Here is a 23,633-nt window from a genome sequence, read left to right on the forward strand (position 1 = left end):
AATAAATACAATTTTATCATCTGAAAAATGATGTGCTACAGAAATATCACATTCAAACTACATTATAAATACAGTAGACATCTCAAACTACAGTACAAATACAGTACATATTTCAAACTACAGTATAAATACAGTACATATATCAGACTACAGTATAAATACAGTACATATTTCAAACTACAGTACATATTTCAAACTACAGTACACATCTCAAACTACAGTATAAATACAGTACATATTTCAGACTACAGTATAAATACAGTACATATTTCAAACTACAGTATAAATACAGTACATATTTCAAACTACAGTATAAATACAGTACATATTTCAGACTACAGTATAAATACAGTACATATTTCAAACTACAGTACATATTTCAGACTACAGTATAAATACAGTACACATCTCAAACTATAGTATAAATACAGTACATATTTCAGACTACAGTACATATTTCAAACTACAGTACATATTTCAGACTACAGTACATATTTCAAACTACAGTACATATTTCAGACTACAGTATAAATACAGTACATATTTCAAACTATAGTATAAATACAGTACATATTTCAGACTACAGTATTTCCTCTACCATAAATATTTCTAGAGACATTAATTCAATGAAGTGCCAAGTGTTAGAGACTGTAGCTTTTATGTGAGTAGTCAAATCAAGTTCCAGTCTACATTCAAGAGAAGAAATGTCCTAAAGTCAAATTGATGATCTCAATAGTGACCTCAACTAATCTGAAAGTAATTCGTCCCTCACACAGCAATCCAAACATTTTGTCTGAGGAGGAAAAGATGGTTTATTGTATCTCATATTTACTTTTGTCACTAAAGCAATAAGAATGACAAGAGTTACGGGTAACAACCAAGCATTAATGTAGCAAAACAGCCTAGTTCATTTACCATCTTTGTTGTCCACATGGAAGGACTGTGCCCTTTGTACTCAGCTTTAAGTTGACCATACATCTGTCTGTGTACAGTAAATATGTTTGGTACGTGATGGTGCGTTGTAGTTTGGACACATCCCACGTTCACACTGCACTTTGCCCTGGACCAAGAGAGGTTTTACCCTGAGGATAAGAGACTGTTCACTTTGCCCTGGGCCAAGAGAGGTTTTACCCTGGGGATAAGAGACTGTTCACTTTGCTCTGGACCAAGAGAGCTTTTACCCTGAGGATAAGAGACTGTTCACTTTGCCCTGGGCCAAGAGAGGTTTTACCCTGGGGATAAGAGACTGTTCACTTTGCCCTGGGCCAAGAGAGGTTTTACCCTGGGGATAAGAGACTGTTCACTTTGCACTTTGCTCTGGACCAAGAGAGGTTTTACCCTGGGGATAAGAGACTGTTCACTTTGCTCTGGACCAAGAGAGGTTTTACCCTGGAGATTAGAGACTGTTCACTTTGCCCTGGGCCAAGAGAGGTTTTACCCTGAGGATAAGAGACTGTTCACTTTGCCCTGGACCAAGAGAGGTTTTACCCTGAGGATAAGAGACTGTTCACACTGCACTTTGCCCTGGACCAAGAGAGGTTTTACCCTGGGGATAAGAGACTGTTCACACTGCACTTTGCCCTGGACCAAGAGAGCTTTTACCCTGGGGATAAGAGACTGTTCACTTTGCCCTGGGCCAAGAGAGGTTTTACCCTGGGGATAAGAGACTGTTCACTTTGCCCTGGGCCAAGAGAGGTTTTACCCTGGAAATTAGAGACTGTTCACTTTGCCCTGGAGCAAGAGAGGTTTTACCCTGGGGATAAGAGACTGTTCACTTTGCCCTGGGCCAAGAGAGGTTTTACCCTGGGGATAAGAGACTGTTCACTTTGCCCTGGACCAAGAGAGGTTTTACCCTGGGGATAAGAGACTGTTCACTTTGCCCTGGACCAAGAGAGGTTTTACCCTGGGGATTAGAGACTGTTCACTTTGCCCTGGGCCAAGAGAGGTTTTACCCTGGGGATAAGAGACTGTTCACTTTGCCCTGGACCAAGAGAGGTTTTACCCTGGAGATTAGAGACTGTTCACTTTGCCCTGGACCAAGAGAGGTTTTACCCTGGAGATTAGAGACTGTTCACTTTGCCCTGGGCCAAGAGAGGTTTTACCCTGGGGATAAGAGACTGTTCACTTTGCCCTGGGCCAAGAGAGGTTTTACCCTGGAGATAAGAGACTGTTCACTTTGCCCTGGGCCAAGAGAGGTTTTACCCTGGGGATAAGAGACTGTTCACTTTGCACTTTGCTCTGGACCAAGAGAGGTTTTACCCTGGGGATAAGAGACTGTTCACTTTGCCCTGGGCCAAGAGAGGTTTTACCCTGGGGATAAGAGACTGTTCACTTTGCCCTGGGCCAAGAGAGGTTTTACCCTGGGGATAAGAGACTGTTCACACTTCACTTTGCCCTGGGCCAAGAGAGGTTTTACCCTGGGGATAAGAGACTGTTCACTTTGCCCTGGGCCAAGAGAGGTTTTACCCTGGGGATAAGAGACTGTTCACACTTCACTTTGCCCTGGGCCAAGAGAGGTTTTACCCTGGGGATAAGAGACTGTTCACTTTGCCCTGGGCCAAGAGAGGTTTTACCCTGGGGATAAGAGACTGTTCACTTTGCCCTGGGCCAAGAGAGGTTTTACCCTGGGGATAAGAGACTGTTCACTTTGCCCTGGGCCAAGAGAGGTTTTACCCTGGGGATAAGAGACTGTTCACTTTGCCCTGGGCCAAGAGAGGTTTTACCCTGGGGATAAGAGACTGTTCACTTTGCCCTGGGCCAAGAGAGGTTTTACCCTGGAGATAAGAGACTGTTCACTTTGCTCTGGGCCAAGAGAGGTTTTACCCTGGGGATAAGAGACTGTTCACTTTGCCCTGGGCCAAGAGAGGTTTTACCCTGGAGATTAGAGACTGTTCACTTTGCCCTGGACCAAGAGAGGTTTTACCCTGGGGATAAGAGACTGTTCACTTTGCCCTGGGCCAAGAGAGGTTTTACCCTGGGGATAAGAGACTGTTCACTTTGCCCTGGGCCAAGAGAGGTTTTACCCTGGGCCAAGAGAGGTTTTGCCCTGGGGATAAGGGACTGTTCACTTTGCCCTGGGCCAAGAGAGGTGTTACCCTGGGGATAAGAGACTTTTCACACGTGCACATTCTGAAGGGGGATGGCACAACCTTAGCCCAGGGCTGGCCTATCACAGAGCCCTGCTCTGAAGCAATGTTCGCACTGTCGTTCTGGGGCTAGCCAATCACAATTCATTGTCGCCTACTTTTGAATATTCTTCTCCAGAAAAGTGACCGTTGGTTTCAGTAGCCCTACTTTCATGAACACGGTATAAGCTCGCCCAGGGACAGTCTAAGCCTGGGGCTAAGGACAATGCTGCGTGAAAAGGACATTGTTTGTGTGTAGTAGTTTGTAATATACATATCTTAGTATGTAGTAGTTTGTAATATATATCTCTTAGAGTGTAGTAATTTGTAATATATATCTCTTAGAGTGTAGTAATTTGTAATAGATACAGTTGAAGTCGGAAGTTTACATACATCTCAGCCAAATACATTTCAACTCAGTTTTTCACAATTCCTGACATTTAATCCTAGTAACAATTCCCTGTCTTAGGTCAGTTAGGATCACCACTTTATTTTAAGAATGTGAAATGACAGAATAATAGTAGAGAGAATTATTTATTTAAGCTTTTATTTATTTCATCACATTCCCAGTGGGTCAGAAGTTTACATACACTCAATTAGTATTTGGTAGCAATGCCTTTAAATTGTTTAAATTGGGTCAAACTTATCGGGTAGCCTTCCACAAGCTTCCCACAATAAGTTGGGTGAATTTTGTCCCATTCCTCCTGACAGAGCTGGTGTAACTGAGTCAGGTTTGTAGGCCTCCTTGCTCGCACACGCCTTTTCAGTTCTGCCCACAGATTTTCTATAGGATTGAGGTCAGGGCTTTGTGATGGCCACTCCAGTACCTTGACTTTGTTGTCCTTAAGCCATTTTGCCACAACTTTGGAAGTATACTTGGGGTCATTGTCCATTTGGAAGACCCATTTGTGACCAAGCTTTAACTTCCTAACTTATGTCTTGAGATGTTGCTTCAATATATCCACAGAATTTTAATTGATTTGCACTTTCCACACCAAAGTACGTTCATCTCTAGGAGACAGAATGCGTCTCCTTCCTGAGCGGTATGACGGCTGCGTGGTCCCATGGTGTTTATACTTGCATACTATTGTTGGTACAGATGAATGTGGTACCTTCAGGCGTTTGGAAATTGCTCCCAAGGATGAATGAGACTTTCTCTGAGGTCTTGACTGATTTCTTTTGATTTTCCCATGATGACAAGCAAAGAGGCACTGAGTTTGAAGGTAGGCCTTGAAATACATCCACAGGTACACCTCCACTTGACTCAAATGATGACAATTAGCCAATCAGAAGCTTCCATAGCCGTGACATATTTGTCTGGAATTTTCCAAGTTGTTTAAAAGTACAGTTGACTTAGTGTATGTAAACTTCTGACCCACTGGAATTGTGATACAGTGAATTAATATGTCTGTAAACAATTGTTGGAAGAATGACTTGTGTCATGCACAAAGTAGATACCCTAACCGACTTGCCAAAACTATAGTTTGTTAACAAGAAATTTGTGGAGTGGTTGAAAAACTAGTTTTAATGACTCCAACCTAAATGAATGTAAACTTCTGACTTCAACTGTATGTTTGAAGTCTTGCATCTGCAGTTATCTATCTGCTGTGATGACAGTAATACCCAGGATGTAGAACAGTTATCTAGCTGCTGTGGTGATGACAGTAATACCCAGGATGTAGAACACAGTTATCTATCTGCTGTGGTGATGACAGTAATACCCAGGATGTAGAACACAGTTATCTATCTGCTGTGGTGATGACAGTAATACCCAGGATGTAGAACACAGTTATCTATCTGCTGTGATGATGACAGTAATACCCAGAATGTAGAACACAGTTATCTAGCTGCTGTGGTGATGACAGTAATACTGGAGGTGGTGCTGGGTAAATCCCAGGATGTAGAACATCAGAATATAGAGTTAGTATTTTGTCAGGTCTTATCGATTCAGAATCGCCAATGTCCCCCTTTTCTGAGAACCTGAAGACACCAACAGAAGTTTGGTTGAACATCACAAAGCAGCCAGTCTGTGAAGAAACAAGACATTTTCTCATGCTGTTTTGACTATCAGGGATTCAACAGTCAATGCTTTCAAGTCACAATTGTAAATGAGAACTTGTTCTCAACTTGCCCACCTGGTTAAATAAAGGTGAAATAAATAAAATAAATAAAAATAAAATTGTTTTTTATTTACATCAAGCACCTGCTGCTCATCTGTAGTTCTTCAAAAATGCTGTTTTGAATTAAAGTAAATTGTACCTACACGCGAAACACATTTACACCTCTTTTTGTCTTTCTACATGAACAAAAAGGGTCATACTTGGACTTCAAAGACCCTGTTTATCATGAACAATGTCTGGATTAACTAAATAACATGAACAGATAGAACATTGTAGTGTAAACAACGACCTAAATAAAGTCACTTCACATTTATTACAGCACTTATTGGGATAAAAATATGGTATTTGGGAAAAATATTACGTTACGTTGACTTGACATTCCATGTGAAATGTGTCTAACCTAATGATTGTTATTCAAATACCAGCCTCTATGTGGGTTCAACCCCTTTCGTAGCGGAGGAGGTGAATGGTTGCCTCCATGTGGGTTCAACCCCTTTCGTAGCGGAGGAGGTGAATGGTTGCCTCCATGTGGGTTCATACCCTTTCGTAGCGGAGGAGGTGAATGGTTGCCTCCATGTGGGTTCAAACCCTTTCGTAGAGGAGGAGGTGAATGGTTGCCTCCATGTGGGTTCAACCCCTTTCGTAGCGGAGGAGGTGAATGGTTGCCTCCATGTGGGTTCAACCCCTTTCGTAGCGGAGGAGGTGAATGGTTGCCTCCATGTGGGTTCAAACCCTTTCGTAGCGGAGGAGGTGAATGGTTGCCTCCATGTGGGTTCAACCCCTTTCGTAGCGGAGGAGGTGAATGGTTGCCTCCATGTGGGTTCAATCCCTTTCGTAGCGGAGGAGGTGAATGGTTGCCTCCATGTGGGTTCAATCCCTTTCGTAGCGGAGGAGGTGAATGGTTGCCTCCATGTGGGTTCAATCCCTTTCGTAGCGGAGGAGGTGAATGGTTGCCTCCATGTGGGTTCAATCCCTTTCGTAGCGGCGGAGGTGAATGGTTGCCTCCATGTGGGTTCAATCCCTTTCGTAGCGGAGGAGGTGAATGGTTGCCTCCATGTGGGTTCAAACCCTTTCGTAGCGGAGGAGGTGAATGGTTGCCTCCATGTGGGTTCAACCCCTTTCGTAGCGGAGGAGGTGAATGGTTGCCTCCATGTGGGTTCAACCCCTTTCGTAGCGGAGGAGGTGAATGGTTGCCTCCATGTGGGTTCAATCCCTTTCGTAGCGGAGGAGGTGGATGGTTGCCTCCATGTGGGTTCAACCCCTTTCGTAGTGGAGGAGGTGAATGGTTGCCTCTATGTGGGTTCAACCCCTTTCGTAGCGGAGGAGGTGAATGGTTGCCTCCATGTGGGTTCAATCCCTTTCGTAGCGGAGGAGGTGAATGGTTGCCTCCATGTGGGTTCAACCCCTTTCGTAGCGGAGGAGGTGAATGGTTGCCTCCATGTGGGTTCAACCCCTTTCGTAGCGGAGGAGGTGAATGGTTGCCTCCATGTGGGTTCAATCCCTTTCGTAGCGGAGGAGGTGAATGGTTGCCTCCATGTGGGTTCAACCCCTTTCGTAGCGGAGGAGGTGAATGGTTGCCTCTATGTGGGTTCAATCCCTTTCGTAGCGGAGGAGGTGAATGGTTGCCTCCATGTGGGTTCAACCCCTTTCGTAGCGGAGGAGGTGAATGGTTGCCTCAATGTGGGTTCAACCCCTTTCGTAGCGGAGGAGGTGAATGGTTGCCTCTATGTGGGTTCAATCCCTTTCGTAGCGGAGGAGGTGAATGGTTGCCTCCATGTGGGTTCAACCCCTTTCGTAGCGGAGGAGGTGAATGGTTGCCTCTATGTGGGTTCAATCCCTTTCATAGCGGAGGAGGTGAATGGTTGCCTCTATGTGGGTTCAAACCCTTTCGTAGCGGAGGAGGTGAATGGTTGCCTCCATGTGGGTTCAAACCCTTTCGTAGCGGAGGAGGTGAATGGTTGCCTCTATGTGGGTTCAAACCCTTTTGTAGCGGAGGAGGTGAATGGTTGCCTCCATGTGGGTTCAAACCCTTTCGTAGCGGAGGAGGTGAATGGTTGCCTCTATGTGGGTTCAAACCCTTCCGTAGCGGAGGAGGTGAATGGTTGCCTCTATGTGGGTTCAATCCCTTTCGTAGCGGAGGAGGTGAATGGTTGCCTCTATGTGGGTTCAAACCCTTTCGTAGCGGAGGAGGTGAATGGTTGCCTCTATGTGGGTTCAAACCCTTTCGTAGCGGAGGAGGTGAATGGTTGCCTCTATGTGGGTTCAATCCCTTTCGTAGCGGAGGAGGTGAATGGTTGCCTCCATGTGGGTTCAAACCCTTTCGTAGCGGAGGAGGTGACTGGTTGCCTCCATGTGGGTTCAAACCCTTTCGTAGCGGAGGAGGTGAATGGTTGCCTCCATGTGGGTTCAATCCCTTTCGTAGCGGAGGAGGTGAATGGTTGCCTCTATGTGGGTTCAATCCCTTTCGTAGCGGAGGAGGTGAATGGTTGCCTCTATGTGGGTTCAATCCCTTTCGTAGCGGAGGAGGTGAATGGTTGCCTCTATGTGGGTCCAATCCCTTTCGTAGCGGAGGAGGTGAATGGTTGCCTCTATGTGGGTTCAATCCCTTTCGTAGCGGAGGAGGTGAATGGTTGCCTCCATGTGGGTTCAATCCCTTTTGTAGCGGAGGAGGTGAATGGTTGCCTCTATGTGGGTCCAATCCCTTTCGTAGCGGAGGAGGTGAATGGTTGCCTCCATGTGGGTTCAAACCCTTTCGTAGCGGAGGAGGTGAATGGTTGCCTCCATGTGGGTTCAAACCCTTTCGTAGCGGAGGAGGTGAATGGTTGCCTCCATGTGGGTTCAAACCCTTTCGTAGCGGAGGAGGTGAATGGTTGCCTCTATGTGGGTTCAATCCCTTTCGTAGCGGAGGAGGTGAATGGTTGCCTCTGTGGGTTCAATCCCTTTCGTAGCGGAGGAGGTGAATGGTTGCCTCTATGTGGGTTCAATCCCTTTCGTAGCGGAGGAGGTGAATGGTTGCCTCCATGTGGGTTCAATCCCTTTCGTAGCGGAGGAGGTGAATGGTTGCCTCTATGTGGGTCCAATCCCTTTCGTAGCGGAGGAGGTGAATGGCCACACCTCTCCACACAGTTATCAAACATACTGTACATACCACTGCTCAGTGAACCACAAGATATCCTGTCCTTTTGTCAATGTGGTCTAAATACACTTACAAAGGCTGTTTGACGATTTTCAAAGTTAGATCAGGTAAAATGACCTCTTAGCCTTAATTTATTATTACTTTTGACTGTGGCAAATCACCTCCCCAGTTCGTCTGGTATGCGTTTTGAACATTCACATTGGACTGTACAGCGTTACCTACAGAGTGTGCACCGATAACAACTGGGGTTATCACAGTGGTTTCAGAGTCCTGCAGTAATAGCTATGACGCTAATATTTGTGTAAACTCTACAAAGTCATGTTCTGTGGGTGTCACTGAGTAGGCCGAGATCCCATTTCATGGGTGCACATTCCATTGTTGGGCGGCAGGTAGCCTAGTAATTAGAGGAGGCAGGTAGCCTAGCGGTTAGAGGAGGCAGGTAGCCTAGCGGTTAGAGAGGCAGGTAGCCTAGCGGTTAGAGAGGCAGGTGGCCTAGCGGTTAGAGAGGCAGGGGGCCTAGCGGTTAGAGGAGGCAGGTAGCCTAGCGGTTAGAGGAGGCAGGTAGCCTAGCGGTTAGAGGAGGCAGGTAGTCTAGCGGTTAGAGGAGGCAGGTAGTCTAGCGGTTAGAGGAGGCAGGTAGTCTAGCGGTTAGAGGAGGCAGGTAGTCTAGCGATTAGAGGAGGCAGGTAGTCTAGTGGTTAGAGGAGGCAGGTAGCCTAGCGGTTAGAGGAGGCAGGTAGCCTAGCGGTTAGAGAGGCAGGTAGCCTAGCGGTTAGAGAGGCAGGTGGCCTAGCGGTTAGAGAGGCAGGGGGCCTAGCGGTTAGAGGAGGCAGGTGGCCTAGCGGTTAGAGGAGGCAGGTAGCCTAGCGGTTAGAGGAGGCAGGTAGCCTAGCGGTTAGAGGAGGCAGGTAGCCTAGCGGTTAGAAGAGGCAGGTAGCCTAGCGGTTAGAAGAGGCAGGTAGCCTAGCGGTTAGAAGAGGCAGGTAGCCTAGCGGTTAGAAGAGGCAGGTAGCCTAGCGGTTAGAAGAGGCAGGTAGCCTAGCGGTTAGAAGAGGCAGGTAGCCTAGCGGTTAGAAGAGGCAGGTAGCCTAGCGGTTAGAGGAGGCAGGTAGCCTAGCGGTTAGAGGAGGCAGGTAGCCTAGCGGTTAGAGGAGGCAGAGCCTAGTGGTTAGAGGAGGCAGGTAGCCTCGTGGTTAGAGGAGGCAGGTAGCCTCGTGGTTAGAGGAGGCAGGTAGCCTCGTGGTTAGAGGAGGCAGGTAGCCTCGTGGTTAGAGGAGGCAGGTAGCCTCGTGGTTTGAGCGTTGGACCAGTAACTGAAAGGATGCTAGATTGAATCCCTAAGCTGACAAGGTAAAAATCTGTCGATCTGCCCCTGATCAAGGCAGGTAACCCGCTGGCTATATAATTAAATTGTTTTGTTCCCCGGGCGACGTGGATGTCGATTATGCACGTGGAAGACATTTCAGTTGTGCGACTGACTAGGTTTCCTCCTTTCCCATTGGTAAGGCTGGAGAGTGCAATAGTTTACTGGGGAGGTATTTTGTCAAAGTTCCGTAAATAAGAGCCATGACGCTAATATTTGTGCAACCTCTTTGGAATTGAAATCTATGGGTGACGCTGACACTGTACAGCCTTACCCATTTCATGGTTTCAGAGTCCTTTCATTCCATAGGTAAGGCCAGACAGTGTATACTGTATGCCACCAATGCAATTATGCAGTCTGATATATCCACAGTTTGTCAAATTAATTAATTACTGTATTTTATGTAACATTCCAACCATGTTTAGTATTATCTAGTCCAAATATGGCATTATTCCACTATTTTTACCAGTTTCAAATCGGGGACTTTTATTTTGAAGGCGAACAGCAACGTGCATTATTGTGTCAAGCTTCACAGAGAGTTTACGTTCGTTCCTGTCAGAAAAGCGGTTTGCTTTGAGGACTGTCAACAAGGCTCTCCTGTGAGTAGTTAGCGATGTGCATTTTTAATATGAAGTTGAACAGAAATCGAATATATGAATTATGTGGCCAGAATTTTTATTTTATTTGAAGGGACTTTGTCATTGCCATAACTTTTCTCTGCGTTAGCTAGCTCAGTAACGTTGACATCAAGTTAGCTAGAATGTGTAGTTAAAAAAACCGAACAACAATACTAAGTTCACTGTTTGCATTTTAATAATTGTGCAGACATAACCATTTTTGTCGTGTTTTCCACCCATTGAAGTGGATCGGCGTCACTTTCCAGCTATTTTTCCTAGTACCCGGAAGTAAACTGGTGTTGTTATGGATACCAGGATTTCCTTTTGCTGATCGATTAACCGAAATATCGATCATTTTTATTTTTTTATAAACAACTAATTGACCGTCATCGGTTCAATGATTTCAATTCCAATAATTTTTTTAATGTGTGAGCACAACGCGCAGATTGCACAGCTCTGTAGAGGTAAATCGGATCCAGCTTGAACTGTGCGATGTCGTAGGGAGTTGCAGTTTCCAACAGGCCAATATTGTACATAGTTTAGCGCGTAAAACGTGGTAATGAACTTCAATGACCATTATGCATTGCGGCTCTACTTGTCCAGTCTTTTACGCGCACTATTGGCCCAGCGTCGTCCTGGTTTGGCCGATGTAGGCCGTTATTGTAAATAATATTGTGTTTAACTGACTTGCTTAGTTAAATAAAATAAACGGGGGGAAAGCGCGATCATAATGGGATATAAAGAGCAGCTGTTGCTTCACAAGGCAGGGTATCTCTACCTGACAATACATGATCTCCAGTGCATTCAATAGTATTAGGACCCCTTGACTTGTCCACATTTTGTTACATTACAGCCGTGTTAAAAATGGATTCACTTGTTCCCCCGTCATCAATAATGAGAAAGCAAAAACAGGTTTAGAAATATGATAATGTATTAAAAATACAACTGAAATATCACATATATTCAGACTCTTTACTTTGTTGAAGCACCTTTGGCAGCGATTACAGCCTTGAGTCTTCTTGGGTATGACATCTAATATATGGGAGTCACCTCCCTGACCAAGGCCCTTCTCCCTCGATTGCTCAGTTTGTCCGGGCGGTCAGCTCTAGGAAGAGTCTTGGTGATTCTAAACTTCTTTCATTTCAGAATGATGGAGGCCACTGTGTTCTGAGGGACCTTCAATGCTGCAGAAATGTTTTGGTACCCTTCCCCAGATCTGTGCCCCGACACAATTCTGTCACTGAGCTCTACGGACAATTCCTTTGACCTCGTGGCTTGGTTTTTGCTCTGACATACACTGTCAACTGTGGGACCTTTATATAGACAGGTGTGTTCCTTTCCAAATCATGTCCAATCAATTGAATTGACCACAGGTGGACTCCAATCAAGTTGTAGGAACATCTGAAGGATGATCAATGGAAACAGGATGCACCTGAGCTCAATGTTGAGTCTCATAGCAAAGTGTAAATAAGCTATTTCGTTTTTTTATTTTTAAAACATTTGCAAACATTTCTAAAATCTTGTTTTCGCTTTGTCATTAATGGGTATTGGGTGTAGATTGATGAGGATTTTTTTTTTATTGAATCAATTTCAGAAAAGGCTGTAATGTAACTAAATGTGGAAAAAGGGAAGGGGGTCTGAATGCTCTTCCAAATGCTCTGTCAGTGATTGATAGTTGGTTTTCAGCCGTCATAAAAGTATGCCTTATTTACTTTGAAGAACTACTAAATAGTAGTGGATTATTATTATTATATTATTATTATTATATATGACTAAATAGTGATTTTGCAGCAGCTCTATAGAGACGAGATGATGACTTGGAAGGAAATAATAAAGTCATCAAATAAAACTTTGAGTATTTTATTAAAGTCATGTGAATAACTGATGGTTAATAAGTGATCAGCAGTAATGAGCAGTCACTACCATCATAGGCCTGTTATTCATTGTTTTATTCTGTTACATTATTCAACCAACATAATGTACAGCGTATTTAATGTAAAAAAAACAAACAAACATATACATATATATAAACAAAAACTGTGATTAAAAAACAAAAATGTAGTCATAGAACCGACCTCAAAAAACCCTAATCGCTCAACACTAGGATTTCCTTAAAGCAGTGGCTATTAAAATGAATGCTCGATACCTGACTGTCTCCCAACTTTCCCCCCAACACTCCAGCTTTGAAAAGGGGTGATAGCCAAAACCTAAAAGAATAGAGGAGAGAGGAATCCCAAACAACTGCATACAATACCAATAACCCCATCCAAGATGAGGCGAGCCAGCCGCGGAGGGGACGAGACCGCTCCTCCCCGTCAGAACGGTGTGCCGGGGGGTAAAGGTGATGGCAGGGCAGCGGAGCGTGGGGATGCAGCAGCCGCCGGCGGTGAGGATCATGAGGCCGGGTGCAGCCCAGCAGACATGCAGGATGAGGACAATGATCCGGCGCGGAGGAGAGACATCAGGAGCAAGTACAGGGACCTCATCAACTCTGTTCAACGTGAGTAGTGGATACGAGGGTCTGCTAAATGACTCACATGTAAAGGCAATGGAATGGTAATGTAGAGGTAATGTAGTGGGAACTGTTAAGGTCATGTAAAGGTAATGTAGTGGGAACTGTTAAGGTAATGTAATGGTAATGTAGAGGTAATGTAGTGGGAACTGTTAAGGTAATGTAATGGTAATGTAGAGGTAATGTAGTGGGAACTGTTAATGTAATGTAATGGTAATGTTAAGGTAATGTAGTGGGAACTGTTAAGGTCATGTAATGGTAATTTAAAGGTAATGTAGGGGTAATGTAGTGGGAACTGTTAAGGTAATGTAACAGTAATGTTAAGGTAATGTAGTGGGAACTGTTAAAATAATGTAAAGGTAATGTAACAGTAATTTAAAGGCAATGTGTGGGGAACTGTTAAGATAATGTAAAGGTAATGTAACAGTAATTTAAAGGTAATGTAGTGGGAACTGTTAAGGTCATGTAATGGTAATGTAACAGTCATTTAAAGGTAATGTAGTGGGAACTGTTAAGATAATGTAAAGGTAATGTAGCGGGAACTGTTAAGGTCATGTAATGGTAATGTAACAGTCATTTAAAGGTAATGTAGTGGGAACTGTTAAGATAATGTAAAGGTAATGTAGCGGGAACTGTTTAGATAATGGTAAGGTTAGGCAACGGAAATGTAAAGGTAATGTAGTGGGAACTGTTAATATAATGTAGTGGTAACTGTTAAGATAATGTAAAGGTAATGTAGTGGGAACTGTTAAGATAATGTAATGTAACAGTAATTTAAAAGTAATGTAGTGGAAACTGTTAAGATAATGTAAAGGTAATGTAGTGGGAAATGTTAAGATGATGTAAAGGTAATGTAGTGGGAACTGTTAAGATAATGTAACGTAATGTAACAGTAATTTAAAGGTAATGTAGTGGGAACTGTTAAGATAATGTAAAGGTGACGTAGTGGGAACTGTTAAGATAATGTAAAGGTGACGTAGTGGGAACTGTTAAGATAATGTAAAGGTAACATAGTGGGAACTGTTAAGATAATTTAAAGGTAATGTAGCGGGAACTGTTAAGATAATGTAATGTAATGTAACAGTAATTTAAAGGTAATGTAGTGGGAACTGTCTGGGAATGGTGTCCATGGGCCATGAGTTCCCAATTCTCAACACTTTTCTCATAGTGTGCACTTGTCTTGTATTCTCCCCGTTGTGGATGTAAAAGTATTGGATTGGTGTCAGCATTAGCTGGAGGGAATTACCCAAAACATGTACATCCGTGACGGGGCGTGTGCAAGTGGCCACTTAAACCGCCCAGGTGTCTGGACACCTGTCAAGGTAAAGGTCCAGTAGGACCAAATTCACATAGAAATGTGAGTTATAGATTGTCTAGCTTGTACACCTGTTGAAAATTAAATGACTTTCACAGTGGTTTAGATTGTAGAATGATTCTCTACATTGCTTGTTTTGCCACAATGCTATTTATACTGAACAAAAATATAAACGCAACATGTTAAGTGTTGGTTTCATGAGCTGAAATAAAATATAAAATAAAAACATGTTGTGCATAAATTTGTTTCCATCTCTGTTAAAAAAAGCATTTTTCCTTTGCTAAAATAGTCCATCCACCTGACAGGTGTGGCACATCAAGAAGCTGATTAAACAGCATGGCTCCCAAGTGGGTGGGCCTAAGCCCTCCCAGCCCCACCAATGGCTGTGCCCCTGCCCAGTCATGTGAAATCCATAGATTAGGGTCTAGTTCATTTATTTCAATTGACTGATTTCCTCATAACTCACTAGACGGCTTCCACCCGGTTACGTAACCCTGCACCTTAGAGGCTGCTGCCCTAAATACATAGACTTCACTGGTCACTTTAATACTGGAACACTAGTCACTCTCATCCCTGCACCTTAGAGGCTGCTGCCCTATAGACATGGAATCACTGGTCACTCTCAACCCTGCACCTTAGAGGCTGCTGCCCCATAGACATAGACTTCACTGGTCACTTTAATACTGGAACACTAGTCACTCTCAACCCTGCACCTTAGAGGCTGCTGCCCTATAGACATAGACTTCACTGGTCACTTTAATACTGGAACACTAGTCACTCTCATCCCTGCACCTTAGAGGCTGCTGCCCTATAGACATGGAATCACTGGTCACTTTAATAATGACTAGTCACTCTCATCCCTGCACCTTAGAGGCTGCTGCCCTATAGACATGGAATCACTAGTCACTCTCATCCCTGCACCTTAGAGGCTGCTGCCCCATAGACATAGACTTCACTGGTCACTTTAATACTGGAACACTAGTCACTCTCATCCCTGCACCTTAGAGGCTGCTGCCCTATAGACATGGAATCACTAGTCACTCTCATCCCTGCACCTTAGAGGCTGCTGCCCCATAGACATGGAATCACTGGTCACTCTCAACCCTGCACCTTAGAGGCTGCTGCCCCATATACATAGACTTCACTGGTCACTTTAATAATGTTTACATACTGCTTTACTCATCTCATATGTATATACTGTATTCTATTCGACTGTATTTACATTTACATTTAAGTCATTTAGCAGACGCTCTTATCCAGAGCGACTTACAAATTGGTGCGTTCACCTTATGACATCCAGTGGAGCAGCCACTTTACAATAGTGCATCTAAATCTTTTAAGGGGGGTGAGAAGGATTACTTATCCTATCCTAGGTATTCCTTAAAGAGGTGGGGTTTCAGGTGTCTCCGGAAGGTGGTGATTGACTCCGCTGTCCTGGCGTCGTGAGGGAGTTTGTTCCACCATTGGGGGGCCAGAGCAGCGAACAGTTTTGACTGGGCTGAGCGGGAACTGTACTTCCTCAGTGGTAGGGAGGCGAGCAGGCCAGAGGTGGATGAACGCAGTGCCCTTGTTTGGGTGTAGGGCCTGATCAGAGCCTGGAGGTACTGAGGTGCCGTTTCCCTCACAGCTCCGTAGGCAAGCACCATGGTCTTGTAGCGGATGCGAGCTTCAACTGGAAGCCAGTGGAGAGAGCGGAGGAGCGGGGTGACGTGAGAGAACTTGGGAAGGTTGAACACCAGACGGGCTGCGGCGTTCTGTATGAGTTGTAGGGGTTTAATGGCACAGGCAGGGAGCCCAGCCAACAGCGAGTTGCAGTAATCCAGACGGGAGATGACAAGTGCCTGGATTAGGACCTGCGCCGCTTCCTGTGTGAGGCAGGGTCGTACTCTGCGGATGTTGTAGAGCATGAACCTACAGGAACGGGCCACCGCCTTGATGTTAGTTGAGAACGACAGGGTGTTGTCCAGGATCACGCCAAGCTTCTTAGCGCTCTGGGAGGAGGACACAATGGAGTTGTCAACCGTGATGGCGAGATCATGGAACGGGCAGTCCTTCCCCGGGAGGAAGAGCAGCTCCGTCTTGCCGAGGTTCAGCGTGAGGTGGTGATCCGTCATCCACACTGATATGTCTGCCAGACATGCAGAGATGCGATTCGCCACCTGGTCATCAGAAGGGGGAAAGGAGAAGATTAATTGTGTGTTGTCTGCATAGCAATGATAGGAGAGACCATGTGAGGTTATGACAGAGCCAAGTGACTTGGTGTATAGCGAGAATAGGAGAGGGCCTAGAACAGAGCCCTGGGGGACACCAGTGGTGAGAGCGCGTGGTGAGGAGACAGATTCTCGCCACGCCACCTGGTAGGAGCGACCTGTCAGGTAGGACGCAATCCAAGCGTGGGCCGCGCCTGAGATGCCCAACTCGGAGAGGGTGGAGAGGAGGATCTGATGGTTCACAGTATCGAAGGCAGCCGATAGGTCTAGGAGGATGAGAGCAGAGGAGAGAGAGTTAGCTTTAGCAGTGGGGAGCGCCTCCGTGATACAGAGAAGAGCAGTCTCAGTTGAATGACTAGTCTTGAAACCTGACTGATTTGGATCAAGAAGGTCATTCTGAGAGAGATAGCGGGAGAACTGGCCAAGGACGGCACGTTTAAGAGTTATGGAGAGAAAAGAAAGAAGGGATACTGGTCTGTAGTTGTTGACATCGGAGGGATCGAGTGTAGGTTTTTTCAGAAGGGGTGCAACTCTCGCTCTCTTGAAGACGGAAGGGACGTAGCCAGCGGTCAGGGATGAGTTGATGAGCGAGGTGAGGTAAGGGAGAAGGTCTCCGGAAATGGTCTGGAGAAGAGAGGAGGGGATAGGGTCAAGCGGGCAGGTTGTTGGGCGGCCGGCCGTCACAAGACGCGAGATTTCATCTGGAGAGAGAGGGGAGAAAGAGGTCAGAGCACAGGGTAGGGCAGTGTGAGCAGAACCAGCGGTGTCGTTTGACTTAGCAAACGAGGATCGGATGTCGTCGACCTTCTTTTCAAAATGGTTGACGAAGTCATCTGCAGAGAGGGAGGAGGGGGGGGATTCAGGAGGGAGGAGAAGGTGGCAAAGAGCTTCCTAGGGTTAGAGGCAGATGCTTGGAATTTAGAGTGGTAGAAAGTGGCTTTAGCAGCAGAGACAGAGGAGGAAAATGTAGAGAGGAGGGAGTGAAAGGATGCCAGGTCCGCAGGGAGGCGAGTTTTCCTCCATTTCCGCTCGGCTGCCCGGAGCCCTGTTCTGTGAGCTCGCAATGAGTCGTCGAGCCACGGAGCGGGAGGGGAGGACCGAGCCGGCCTGGAGGATAGGGGACATAGAGAGTCAAAGGATGCAGAAAGGGAGGAGAGGAGGATTGAGGAGGCAGAATCAGGAGATAGGTTGGAGAAGGTTTGAGCAGAGGGAAGAGATGATAGGATGGAAGAGGAGAGAGTAGCAGGGGAGAGAGAGCGAAGGTTGGGACGGCGCGATACCATCCGAGTAGGGGCAGTGTGGGAAGTGTTGGATGAGAGCGAGAGGGAAAAGGATACAAGGTGGTGGTCGGAGACTTGGAGGGGAGTTGCAATGAGGTTAGTGGAAGAACAGCATCTAGTAAAGATGAGGTCGAGTGTATTGCCTGCCTTGTGAGTAGGGGGGGGAAGGTGAGAGGGTGAGGTCAAAAGAGGAGAGGAGTGGAAAGAAGGAGGCAGAGAGGAATGAGTCAAAGGTAGACGTGGGGAGGTTAAAGTCGCCCAGAACTGTGAGAGGTGAGCCGTCCTCAGGAAAGGAGCTTATCAAGGCATCAAGCTCATTGATGAACTCTCCGAGTATTCCTTAATTTCATTCTTTTACTTACTCAGATATTACTGCACTGTTGGAGCTAGAAACATAAGCATTTAGTTAGATATTACTGCACTGTTGGAGCTAGAAACACAAGCATTTAGTTCGATATTACTGCACTGTTGGAGTTAGGAACACAAGCATTTAGTTAGATATTACTGCTCTGTTGGAGCTAGGAACACAAGCATTTAGTTAGATATTACTGTTGGAGCTAGAAACACAAGCATTTAGTTAGATATTACTGTTGGAGCTAGAAACACAAGCATTTAGTTAGATATTACTGCACTGTTGGAGCTAGGAACACAAGCATTTAGTTAGATATTACTGTTGGAGCTAGGAACACAAGCATTTAGTTAGATATTACTGCACTGTTGGAGCTAGAAACACAAGCATTTAGTTAGATACTACTGCACTGTTGGAGCTAGAAACACAAGCATTTAGTTAGATATTACTGTTGGAGCTAGAAACACAAGCATTTAGTTAGATATTACTGTTGGAGCTAGAAACACAAGCATTTAGTTAGATATTACTGTACTGTTGGAGCTAGGAACACAAGCATTTAGTTAGATATTACTGCACTGTTGGAGCTAGGAACACAAGCATTTTGTTAGATACTACTACACTGTTGGAGCAAGGAACACAAGCATTTAGTTAGATACTACTGCACTGTTGGAGCTAGAAACACAAGCATTTAGTTAGATACTACTGCACTGTTGGAGCTAGGAACACAAGCATTTAGCTACACCCTCAATAACATCTGTTAAACATGTGTATGTGACTAATAACATTTGATCAGATTTGAACTCAGTAAAATCGTTGAAATTGTTTCTTGTTGCGTTTTATATATATATTTTGTGTTCAGTATATTTATTAGGCAAACGTGATAGAACTTCAGCAACGTGGAAATTGATTTCAATGATTTGTCCCAGTTGTACCTTGAACCTTCACCTTCTCTGTTTTTCCCAGAGAACAGAGAGGACATGTTGAGTCCCACCAACAACAAACTGACAGACGTGTTGGAGGAGGCCAACAAACTGTTTGCAGAAGGTATGATAGGATCTGTCAAACGTTTTGCATTGCATCCTTACCTTGAAATCATAGTCAGATAGGCAAAATTAGGGGGGGGGGGGTAGCTCTCACGATTCTAGTAATGTCTGAGTGAGTGATTATTACAGGGAAGGAAGTCATTTTAAAGTTGTTAATATCTCAATCTCAATCTATCCTCACTCTTTTCTTTGTCTTCACCCTCATGTTTTGTCCTCTCTCAGTCCGTCAGGCCCGGGAAGCAGCTCTCGACGCTCAGCTCCTGGTGCTGGCTACAGACCTGGGAAGGGAAGGCCAGCCAGCTACACGCTGAGGGATCAGCCTTCGATCCCTCAGCCTTCGCCGAACACCTGGTCAGTAGGAGGGAGGATGGGACTGGGAGGCAGTGGAGGTAGAGGAGGAGAGGGAGGTGGGGAAGGAGGAGGAGGGCAAGGAGAGAGAGGAGGGCAAGGAGAGGATTGTGGGAGGTGGTGAAGGCTAACGTTTATCAGATTGCAAACTCTTTATCCTTTGTGTTCTTATTGGTCCACCCAGTTGTCGTTCATGGGTTTGAATCGCCTGGAGGATGAAGATGAGGAGGAGGAGGGTGGTGGTGCGAGCGGTGGCTACCTCCCCCAGGACTCGTGGCAGAAGGTAGCTAATAGAGCTCAACGCTGCTTCAGGACTGCTCCCTCCTTCCACTACATGTGAGTAGAGGAGAGCAGAAGGTGGCTAATAGTGAGCATGTTTGAGGGGATCAGTTGAATCACTAATATTAAATAATGTTATTTGGGATGCAGGGTGATTTGTAACGTTCTAGATCAGGGACAGTCTGTTTGCAATGTAGTCCAACGCAGACTTCATCCACCTCACCAGACATCATCCTCCACCTCACTTCATCCACCTCACCAGACATCATCCTCCACCTCACTTCATCCACCTCATCAGACATCATCCTCCACCTCACTTCATCCACCTCATCAGACATCATCCTCCACCTCACTTCATCCACCTCATCAGACATCATCCTCCACCTCACTTCATCCTCCTCAGACATCATCCTCCACCTCACTTCATCCACCTCATCAGACATCATCACCTCACTTCATCCACCTCATCAGACATCATCCTCCACCTCACTTCATCCTCCTCATCCACCTCACCAGACATCATCCTCCACCTCACTTCCAGACATCATCCTCCACCTCATCCACCTCACCATCCATCATCATCCTCCACCTCCTCCACCTCATCAGACATCATCCTCCACCTCACTTCATCCTCACCAGACATCATCCTCCACCTCACAGACATCCACCATCCTCATCCACCTCAGACATCATCCTCCACCTCACCTCCTCATTCATCACCTCTCACCAGACATCATCCTCCACCTCACTTCATCCTCCTCACTTCATCCACCATCCTCCACTTCATCCTCCTCACTTCATCCACCTCACCAGACATCATCCTCCACCTCTCCACCTCACTTCATCCACCTCACCTCAGACATCATCCTCCACATCTCCTTCATCCACCATCACCTCAGACATCATCCTCCACCTCACTTCATCCACCTCATCAGACATCATCCTCCATCCCTCCACCTCACTCCACCTCACCAGACATCATCCTCCATCTCACTTCATCCTCCTCACCAGACATCATCCTCCATCCTCCCTCCACCTCACTTCATCCACCTCACCAGACATCATCCTCCACCTCACATCATCCTCCACCTCACTTCATCCTCCTCACTTCATCCACCTCACCAGACATCATCCTCCACCTCACTTCATCCTCCTCACTTCATCCACCTCACCAGACATCATCCTCCATCTCACTTCATCCACCTCACCAGACATCATCCTCCACCTCACTTCATCCTCCTCACTTCATCCACCTCACCAGACATCATCCTCCACCTCACTTCATCCTCCTCACTTCATCCTCCTCACTTCATCCACCTCACCAGACATCATCCTCCACCTCACTTCATCCTCCTCACTTCATCCACCTCACCAGACATCATCCTCCATCTCACTTCATCCACCTCACCAGACATCATCCTCCACCTCACCAGACATCATCCTCCACCTCACTTTATCCTCCTCACTTCATCCACCTCACCAGACATCATCCTCCATCTCACTTCATCCACCTCATCCTCCACCTCACCAGACATCATCCTCCACCTCACTTTATCCTCCTCACTTCATCCACCTCACCAGACATCATCCTCCATCTCACTTCATCCACCTCATCAGACATCATCCTCCACCTCACTTCATCCTCCTCACTTCATCCACCTCACCAGACATCATCCTCCACCTCCCTTCATCCTCCTCACTTCATCCACCTCATCAGACATCATCCTCCACCTCACTTCATCCTCCTCACTTCATCCACCTCACCAGACATCATCCTCCACCTCACTTCATCCTCCTCACTTCATCCACCTCACCAGACATCATCCTCCACCTCACTTCATCCTCCTCACTTCATCCACCTCACCAGACATCATCCTCCACCTCACTTCATCCTCCTCACTTCATCCACCTCACCAGACATCATCCTCCACCTCACTTCATCCTCCTCACTTCATCCTCCTCACTTCATCCACCTCACCAGACATCATCCTCCTCACTTCATCCACCTCACCAGACATCATCCTCCACCTCACTTCATCCTCCTGACATCATCCTCCTCACTTCATCCACCTCACCAGACATCATCCTCCACCTCACTTCATCCTCCAACTCTTTGGGAAGCTTGGGGCAAATCACCAAATATATGCAGAGAAGATGTGCACTGAACAAAAAATATAAACGCAACATGCAACAATGTAATTGATTTTTACTTCATTACAGTTCAGGAAATCTGTGAATTGAAATAAATAAATTAGGCCCTAATCTATGGATTTCACCATTGGAAATACAGATAAACATTTGTTGGTCACCTTAAAAAAAATGGGCCTCAGTATTTCTTCACTGTATTTTTTTTTGCATTCAAATTGCCATCTCTAAAATGCAATTGTGTTCGTTGTGCCTGCCCATACCATAACCCCACTGCCACCTTTTATTGTCCCCAGGACAAGGTGCACCTGTGTAATGCTGTTTAATCAGCTTCTTGATATGCCACACCTGTCAGGTGGATGGATTATCTTGGTGAAGGGGAAATGCTCACTGACAGGGATGTAAACAAATGTGTGCACAAAAACTTGAGAGAAATAAACTTTTTTCATTACGTACGGAACATTTCTGGGATCTTAACATGGGACCAACCCTTTACATGTTACGTTTCTATTTAGTTTAGTGCGTAAACGTCTCTGACTGTCCCTGTGTGTGTCTCTACCAGGATGGGATCGTTCCTGGCTGAGTTGCCTCCGCCTCGCCAGAGGGTCGAGAGACAGAAGAAAGTTCCCGGGAGGGAAGCCAAGAGGATCATGCCCACTCAGGTCTCCGCTTTAACACTGACCTCAACCTGACTGAACTGTAGGAGTCTCCCCGCTTTTTACAGTCATGTGTGCATACATTCTACGTATGTGGTCCCGGGGATCGAACCCACTACCTGGCGTTACAAGACCCCAACCTGACTGAACTGAACTGTAGGAGTCTCCCCCTTTTTCATACTGATATTTGACCCCAACCTGACTGAACTATAGGAGTCTCCCCCTTTTTCATACTGATATTTGACCCCAACCTGACTGAACTATAGGAGTCTCCCCCTTTTTCATACTGATATTTGACCCCAACCTGACTGAACTGTAGGAGTCTCCCCCTTTTTCATACTGATATTTGACCCCAACCTGACTGAACTATAGGAGTCTCCCCCTTTTTCATACTGATATTTGACCCCAACCTGACTGAACTGTAGGAGTCTCCCCCTTTTTCATACTGATATTTGACCCCAACCTGACTGAACTGTAGGAGTCTCCCCCTTTTTCATACTGTTATTTGACCCCAACCTGACTGAACTATAGGAGTCTCCCCCTTTTTCATACTGTTATTTGACCCCAACCTGACTGAACTATAGGAGTCTCCCCCTTTTTCATACTGTTATTTGACCCCAACCTGACTGAACTATAGGAGTCTCCTCCTTTTTCATACTGTTATTTGACCCCAACCTGTATTCTCCTGTCACATTGTGTTTTCAAGGTTCCAGGGAGAGAAATGAAGCTAGCCCGCTAGCCCGCTAGCCTGAGGCTAGCACAGTTAAGACTGTGCTAGTAGAACATGTCTCATAGCCCTGATCTTAGACCTGGGATCTACTAGCCTGGCTGGCCAGTGCACAAAATCCTTAAATTCTATTGGATGACCAGTCCAGTCCAGTACAGTTTGGCTTGGCTTGGCTTGGCTTGGCTTGGCTTGGCTTGGCTTGGCTTGGCTTGGCTTGGCTTGGCTTGGCTTGGCTTGGCTTGGCTTGACCATTCTCTGTTTTACATAAAGTTGCTCTGGGTTTTGTTAAGAGGATCAGTTTGATCAGCGATCAACCTGAATGTACAGTAACAGTCAAAAGTTATTATTATTATTATTATTATTATTATTATTATTATTATTATTATTATTATTATTATGATATTATTA

General features: G+C 45.7%; 1 pseudogene; it reads left to right on the forward strand.

Moving 5' to 3' along the window:
- Nucleotides 1-10,267: 10,267 nt before the first annotated feature.
- The window catches only part of LOC124040460, a 37,736-nt pseudogene continuing 24,370 nt past the window's right edge, over nt 10,268-23,633 (forward strand).

Source organism: Oncorhynchus gorbuscha, linkage group LG07, assembly GCF_021184085.1.
Source record: "Oncorhynchus gorbuscha isolate QuinsamMale2020 ecotype Even-year linkage group LG07, OgorEven_v1.0, whole genome shotgun sequence".
Taxonomy (NCBI): domain Eukaryota; kingdom Metazoa; phylum Chordata; class Actinopteri; order Salmoniformes; family Salmonidae; genus Oncorhynchus; species Oncorhynchus gorbuscha.